The following is a 7,262-nucleotide window of genomic DNA, read 5'->3' on the forward strand; positions in this document are numbered from 1 at the left end:
ACACACTATACAAGTTCACTATACAAAAGATTGATGGTCTTTTTGATGAAAGAAGTGCACCCTGAAAATTTTTCCCACTTTAGAATAGTCAGCTGTTAAAGTCAAAAAAGTCCTTTTGCTTTTTTAAACTGAAGGCTGAAATTCAGATTTTTTTGTTGTTGTTTTGTCTCTTTTGTCAGCCTTCCTGGTTTAAAAACAATAGTGTCTATGGACGCCCACCAGGGGGCAGTGTAAGATTAGCCATTAAATCACGAACAGCTGCAAATATTGTGCATTCACCTTGTCGTGGTGGGTTCATCTCTGCAAACCTCTTCAGAATGTTGCTGACCATCATGGGAGCAGCAACAGAAGAGTTCTGCTGTCTGGGAATGTCTGCCTGCTGGGTGGTACCTGAAGCCATGTCATAAATGATTGGAACTATAATACTAACAGGTTCTTGGGGAGGGACCGATGTTTTCTGAGTTAGCTGAAGAAAAATTAGCATTTTGGATTTCAGCACCACAGCAGGTGTCCCAGGAGGTGCAATTGGCGGTGCACTGGGAGGGATCGTCAGGCAAAACTGAACGTTCCATTTTAGCTGTGTTGCCTGGTCAGGAAACAACTCTAGCTTCATAATATGCACACAGTCCCTGAGGATGTGTGTAGGAGCTCCTAACAGCTTGGTGAAAGCTATTAATGTATTGGCTTTAAATGGCGGTCCTGCAACTCTTGTTTCAAAGAATTTCTCTAAAACTTGAAGTTCATCAGGTTTCCACTGTCCTGCATTTTCGGGTGTCACTTTTAGCTGAAGTGTTTGGTTGGTTTTGGGACTAAGGGCTACTCTGCATTTCAGCGCATCAGTCTTAAACATGATCACTCCAGGTTCATTGGAATTTATCAGCTGTAGCGTTTCTTGTTGAATAATTCTTTGAAGGTGTCGTCTCATGATGACGGATCCAAGGAATCTCTCAAGCGGAGAACAAAGGTAACTACCTGCTAGGCCGGGCACGAGGCCTGGCGTTGGAGAGGGCAGCAGTAAAATATTCAAGGCACTGTGAGTGAGGATGGTAGGGATGGAGGCCGCCCAGGAGCTCTGAGGTAGTTTACGAGGTGGAGGCATGTTTGTGGGCATCGTTTGGGAACTTGTTCCAGCTCGAGGGGAATGAGAAGCATCTGGAACTGGAGAATGTAGTGATGGGTTGGCTGGTGACATCCCAGGCATGCGTGTTGCTGGTGAGGGGCCAGACACTTGAGGAGACCCTGGCCAGTTCCCTGCTCGTCCACTTGGTGACACCATAGTGTATGGAGAACTAGGGTCCAGGGTTCCATGTGGACTAGCAAAACTGGCCCCTGGTCCTATTGAGATTCCATGCGAGGAAGGGGGAGGAGTTGGAACAAATGATGCTGGTGATGGGGCTCTCAAAGCCCCACTGGGGGAGCTGGCGGCATGCAGATTTCCTGGAGACTGTGTGTGCATCATAGAGGGAGACTGGTTAACTGTGCTGTGATAAGATGTAGGGGGCGAAGTTAGAGGATAAGCGCCTGATGATCCTGGCTGCTTTGGAAATGGCTGTTGCTGGGGTGGTGGCTGGAGCTGTGAGATTAAAGAATCCATCATATCTCCTCCAATGGGAGAAGGGGGATTATCATCCTCATTTACAGACCTTCTTCGAGCATCCTGATTGCTGTCAACAAACATATTCAGGAATGTCTTGAGTCCTGGTGCAGGATAAAAACCTTCAACTAACTTGCTATTATCAAAAAGACTATAGGCCCCATCGCGTATTGCCACAACGCCTCGACTCCGGCAGTATATATCAATGCAATACATGTTCCTGAAGGCCAGTCTGATGTGGGTGGACGACTGCGGCAGGATGGAGAAGCACTGGTAGGCAGTGTTGGTTCTCTGGGTCAAGCCCAACATCGGCACAGTGGGCAGTTTGTTGATGGCATTCAATGGAGCCTGAGTATCAAACAGTACCTGTAATAATTGAACCACATTTGGTGTTTTGTTGAACATTTCTTGAAGCTGATGGAGAATGGTATTGTGACAGTTACTGCATCCTGAGTTTGGACCAACAGTTCCCAAAGAAATGTGAAATTTCTGATGTATGGAATTCCACTGGATACTAATTGAACTTCCCTTGGTGGTTCCATAACACAAGATAAGTTTTCGGTAATTATAAACACGAACTTCTGAGAAAATGTTTAGATGAGTGGGTATGTCTGGTAGAGAACGTGCAAATTCCAACACACACTCATATAATCGTGCAATGCTATTCCAGTCGTTAAGGAACATTTCAACCACTTTTCTACCACCAACAGGTTCAGACAACAGGTTTTCATATGTCAGATAAACATGCCGGGATGGTCCTTGCTCCCTGGTAGAAGTGCCATTAAGCGGACAATTTGCAAACACTAACTCTGCCACCCAGGTGCGGTTATTTCTACCTTGTAATCGGAAAGTGCAATCGAGAAGAGAGCGGTCCAGAGCCTTTTGGGTTTCCTCATTTACACCCTTACAGGGAGGAATTTTCAATAAGCGAATCGCATGACTGAAGCCATCACTTTCCATTTGCACTCCTTGATGTGGAATCTCCAATTTGGACAGCTCCAACCGAAGTCCTACAAATGGCATATTTGTATCACACATAGCAACAAAGTGAGCTAGAACTTTATTGAAGGCACACATTTCTCCTGATCGTTTGGTTTTCTTGGGTTCTACTGGACACAGATCATCAGACAACTTGCGCTTGGTACTGCTTCTAGGCTGTTTCCCGTTTTTTGTACGATAAACTAATTCCTGGATGTTTTCCTTGAACTGCTGCAGCAGGAGGGCCATGACAGGGCTGTCTTCACGATCTGCAGCATTCACAGACATGAAGTAGTACTTGTATGACAGCTGTGTGGGTTTATCGGGAATTTCCAACATCTCCACAACAATGTAGTATTGTGGAAGACGGGTAAGCTTAATGAACAGCTTATTCTTAGAAAGGTTTCCAATAGGATGGGTTGAATAATTGGACAGCTGCAATGTTTCACTGCTTATTGTAGGCAAGTGTTTTATAGATTGTTTGCAACGCTGTTGTCCAAGCCAAAACTTAAGTTGCTGAATCCAAGAAATGATCCGTTTCATATCATCATTCACAGACTTCTCCATGTCATCTAGTGTGGCCTGGTCAAGTCCGTAAAGCATCAACTGGAACATTCCAGAATGCAAATCTACAAAAATGTGTAGACACTCCGAATTACCACAGGGCTCCAAGATGGGAACAACAAGAGCTGGAAGTGCAGTCTCTATGGAAGAATTTTCATTGGCATTGAAACCTCTAAGAATGGCCTTCAGTTCCTGGAGCTTCTGAAGAGCTCGTGCATGGACACTGTCAATCAGGAGTTTTTCTATTGATAAATGATCAATCTTCATGGCTCTTTCTACTAATTTGGAATCAGAAGCTGGCAAAGGAGGATCATGAAAAATCTGTAAAGGCTTGGAGACATCATTCTCATCAATTTTAATTGTAACTTTGTGAACAGATGCTGTTCCTGTTTTTCTCCCAAGAACCTGTTGATTCCAAACTGAGAGGGAGAGGCACTTTCCTGCATGATACCTTTCCACCTGTACGAGGTCTCCCCACCGCTCTCGGATTAACATTAGAGTTTGGGAATGTAGCACTTCTAACTGAAGTGATAAGCAGAAAGAATGCAGGCAGTTGTACATGTCCTGAAGAGGTTTCTCATCAGCAAGGAGCCTAGACTGTACCAGCTGATGGATAAAGTTGATCTGCATACTATGAACCAAGGCTCGCCCATCTCCTGTTTCCTTATCCTCAACTAGAATTTCTAGCTTGAGAAGACGCCAGGGAACATCAGGGTCATCTCCCATCACAGTCAAGGTGGCTTCAAATTCTCCTTCCACTCGAAACTTCACTCGGCCATTTGCAACTGTAAGATTTGCTAACTGAGGAGGAAGATCTGTGGTTACAAGTCGATGTCTAAGAATCTGGTTCAGCTGGTGAAGTGTAGCTTGTTTCTCAATTTTGGTAATTGGGTCTGGAGGAATAATTTTATCCCTAATGCAGGTTGGCAGCTGTGGGTAAGACCCAGTAGTCAGTACATCAATAGCATATGGGATGGCGAAACTAGGCAGGCGTGCATGGACCAGAGCATCTCTAGCTAATGAGGCCAGGCGATCAGCAGTATCCACAAACAGGATGGCTTGCTGATCTAAGAAGCTCGAGATCATCGCACATTTTTCCACTTTGCCAGCATTATTAGCCCATTTTACTAAAGCTAATAATCGAACAAAGAGTTGGCGTGTCCGGCTAGCAAACTGCACTATTTCTATTTTCCTTTCCACATCAGATTTCCTTGGCAGTAGATCAGTCAGCACCATGAGCTCCGAGTAGGCCCGGTGCAGCAGAAATTCGATGAGGGGGCTTAGCCGGTAGCCAGGGCTAGCCGCCGCCGCAGCGGCCGCCGCCACGGCGGCTCCCGGAGGAGGAGGCGCCGGGGCTGACGCGGGGCCGCTGCTGCCCCCTCCGCCGCCTCCGGGCGGGACCAACTGGTTCTCCAGCTGCACTGGGGCCATCGCGGCGCAGAGCCGGGCTTGGCGCAGCGGCACAAGACGCGGACCTCGAGTCTCCCTCCCGGGCGCTCGGTCACCGCGCCGATGTGGGCGTGGGCGGAGTCGTCGCCGTCGCCGCCGCCGTCGCCGTCGCCGCCGCCGCCGCCGCCGCCGCCGCCGCCGCCGCCGCCGCTTACTACCGCCAGGCCGCCTCTGAACAGGAAGCCGTTGGCCTTATATTTAGACGTTCATAGCATGTTATGTTTGTGTTCTTCCAAAATTCATATGGTGAAACTCTAACCCCACAATGTAATGGTATCTGGAGATGTGGTCTTTGGAAGGTAATTAAGGTTAGATTAGAGTAAGGCATGAGGGCATGAGGGTATCCTCATGATAGGATTAGTGCCCTTATAAGAAGGCCATTAATCCTCACCCTCACCCTCTCCCTGCATGCACCCACTGGGGAAAGGCCATTTAAAGTTATACTGAGAAATCTGCAACCCAAGGAAAGAGTCTTCACTGAGAACTGAATTGGTCAGCACCTTAATCTTGGAATTCCCAGCCTCCAGGACCGTGAGAAAATAAATTTCTGTTGTTTAAGCCACCAGTCTATGGTATTTTGTCATGGCAACCTGAGCACACGAAGACATAGTGTTATTAGGAAGCCACTGAAGGGGTTCATTACATACTTTCTTAAAGAGCACTCTGGCTGAGTGTGGAGGAAGGAATGAAATAGGACAAGAATAGATTCAGGAAGACTGGATAGGAGACTATGACTACTGACTAGACTAGAGGTGATCTTAGCTTGCCTAGAATCATAAGAGCAGAGACCAAAAGAAGCAAGTGAGTACAAGAAATATTTAGGGGGTAAAAGAGACAGGATTTGTTGAGAGCATAAAGCTGTGCCATTGTTGGCTGGTAGTACCACCAGTCACTAAAGTAGGGAACACAGAGAAGAAGCAGGCTTTATTTTTGGAGGGCCAGGTAGGGGGATGGAGGTTGAGTTCAGTTTTGGACATATTCAACTTGAGATGCCTATGAGGTTCAACAGACATTTGGATATATATATCCGGAGCTTTGAGGACAGGGCTGGGCTGGGGATAAACATATGGGGGTCACCAGCATCAAAATTATCATTAAAGCATGGAAACGACTGAGATTGTGTAGGGAGAAGTATGTGAAGGTCATGAGGAACACCATGATTTAAGAAGTGAGTTAGAGGAGCAGGAGTCAGCTAAGGAGAATGAAAAGAAGTGGTAACAGAGGCGCTGAGCCACAGAAGCCCAAAAAAGAAGTTAAATAAACTAAATGTTTAATGGCATTTGGTGAAGACAACTTAATGAATCCCTTCACAACAAGGATGATTTCAAACATACCAGCAGAACATCTGAAATCTGTTGGCCATTGATCTGAGGTTTTCAATGCGTGGTCCCCACAAGCAGCATCAACATCACCTGGGAACCTGTTAGAAATGAAAACTGGGTGGCCCCACCTCATAAACCTACTAAGTCAGAAACCCTGGGGTGTGGCCCAGCAATCTGTTTTAACAAGCCTTCTGGGTGATTCTGATGCTCACTAAAGTTTGAGAATCGCTGCTCTAAGCAGTGCTTAGATAGCATCTGACAACCATTCCTTTAGGAACCAATCCCCTTTCCGATAAACACATTTTCCTTTAGCTCTGTTAATACATTCTGCCAAATTGCTAGAGCCTGGGCAGCAAGATTTGGTCAATACCCCATTTATCGTAACACAGATTCTATCCTGATTTTAACGTTCCTGCTCAACAACCAACTACCTACCGCTTCTCCCTCCACTGGGTGTATCTTTTTTGCTTATTCATAACATCTAAATATTTATAATGTCTGCTCCTTCATCGCTTCTCTTTGTGCATTTTTTGCAGTCTCTGATCCTGCTACCAACTGAACAAATCTCTAAATCTCAGTTTAAATTCCTGAGTGACATATATTGTTGGTGAAACCGCAAATTGGTACAATTTAGTAATTTGGCATCATTTATCAGAACAGAAACAGCGCCTTCGACCTAGTAATTCCACTTCTAGGAAATGATCCTACAAAGGTACTTGCACGTGTGCAGAAAAGGGACGCTTTTCGGGTGAGTATGTCGAGGCTGTCTGGGTCAAAGAGGCCTGTTCACACCTCACCTCACACTTGAGTCAGAAGCAGCAGGGGAAGCCCTCACAGCCTCAGCGTCCCGCACGGCCGTCCCCAACACCGGCCCAAGCCGGCTGCGACTTGATTTTCTCTCGCTTTCCGGGAAGGGAGAACGAGTGCCACCGCCAAAAACCGTGACCGCGGCCCTACCGGCCGGAGCCGCCCGCCGCCCGCCGCCCGCCGCCCGCCGCCCGCCGCCAGCCGCCAGGGGGCGGTGCTCCGGAGGGGCGGGAAGGGGCCGACGGGGCGGGGATCGGGGCGGGGATCGGGGCGGGGCAGTCGGGGTGATGGCCCCGGTTGTCGTTGTCGTCGCCGTCGCCGTCGCCGCCGCCGCCGCCGCCTCAGCAGCAGTAACCGAAGTCAACGCCGCCGCTGCCGCCTCCCGGGTTGCCGGCCGTCCGCGCGCTGGCTCGGCCGGGACCCGCAGCCATGGAGGACTTCATCGTGATCTCGGACGACAGCGGCTCCGAGAGCTCCGGGGGGACCCGCTCGGGCCGGGCGCGGAGGCTCCGCCGGGCCCTGTCCCGGACCACCGGCGCGCTGCCCCG

At 48.4% G+C, this 7,262-nt stretch overlaps 1 pseudogene; it reads right to left on the reverse strand.

Annotated features, from left to right (window-relative positions):
- Positions 1-205: 205 nt before the first annotated feature.
- LOC136121369 (mediator of RNA polymerase II transcription subunit 14 pseudogene) lies at positions 206-4,567 on the reverse strand (annotated as a pseudogene).
- Between the last annotated feature and the right edge of the window lie 2,695 nt (positions 4,568-7,262).

This window comes from Phocoena phocoena, chromosome 3 (assembly GCF_963924675.1).
Source record: "Phocoena phocoena chromosome 3, mPhoPho1.1, whole genome shotgun sequence".
NCBI classification, from domain to species: domain Eukaryota; kingdom Metazoa; phylum Chordata; class Mammalia; order Artiodactyla; family Phocoenidae; genus Phocoena; species Phocoena phocoena.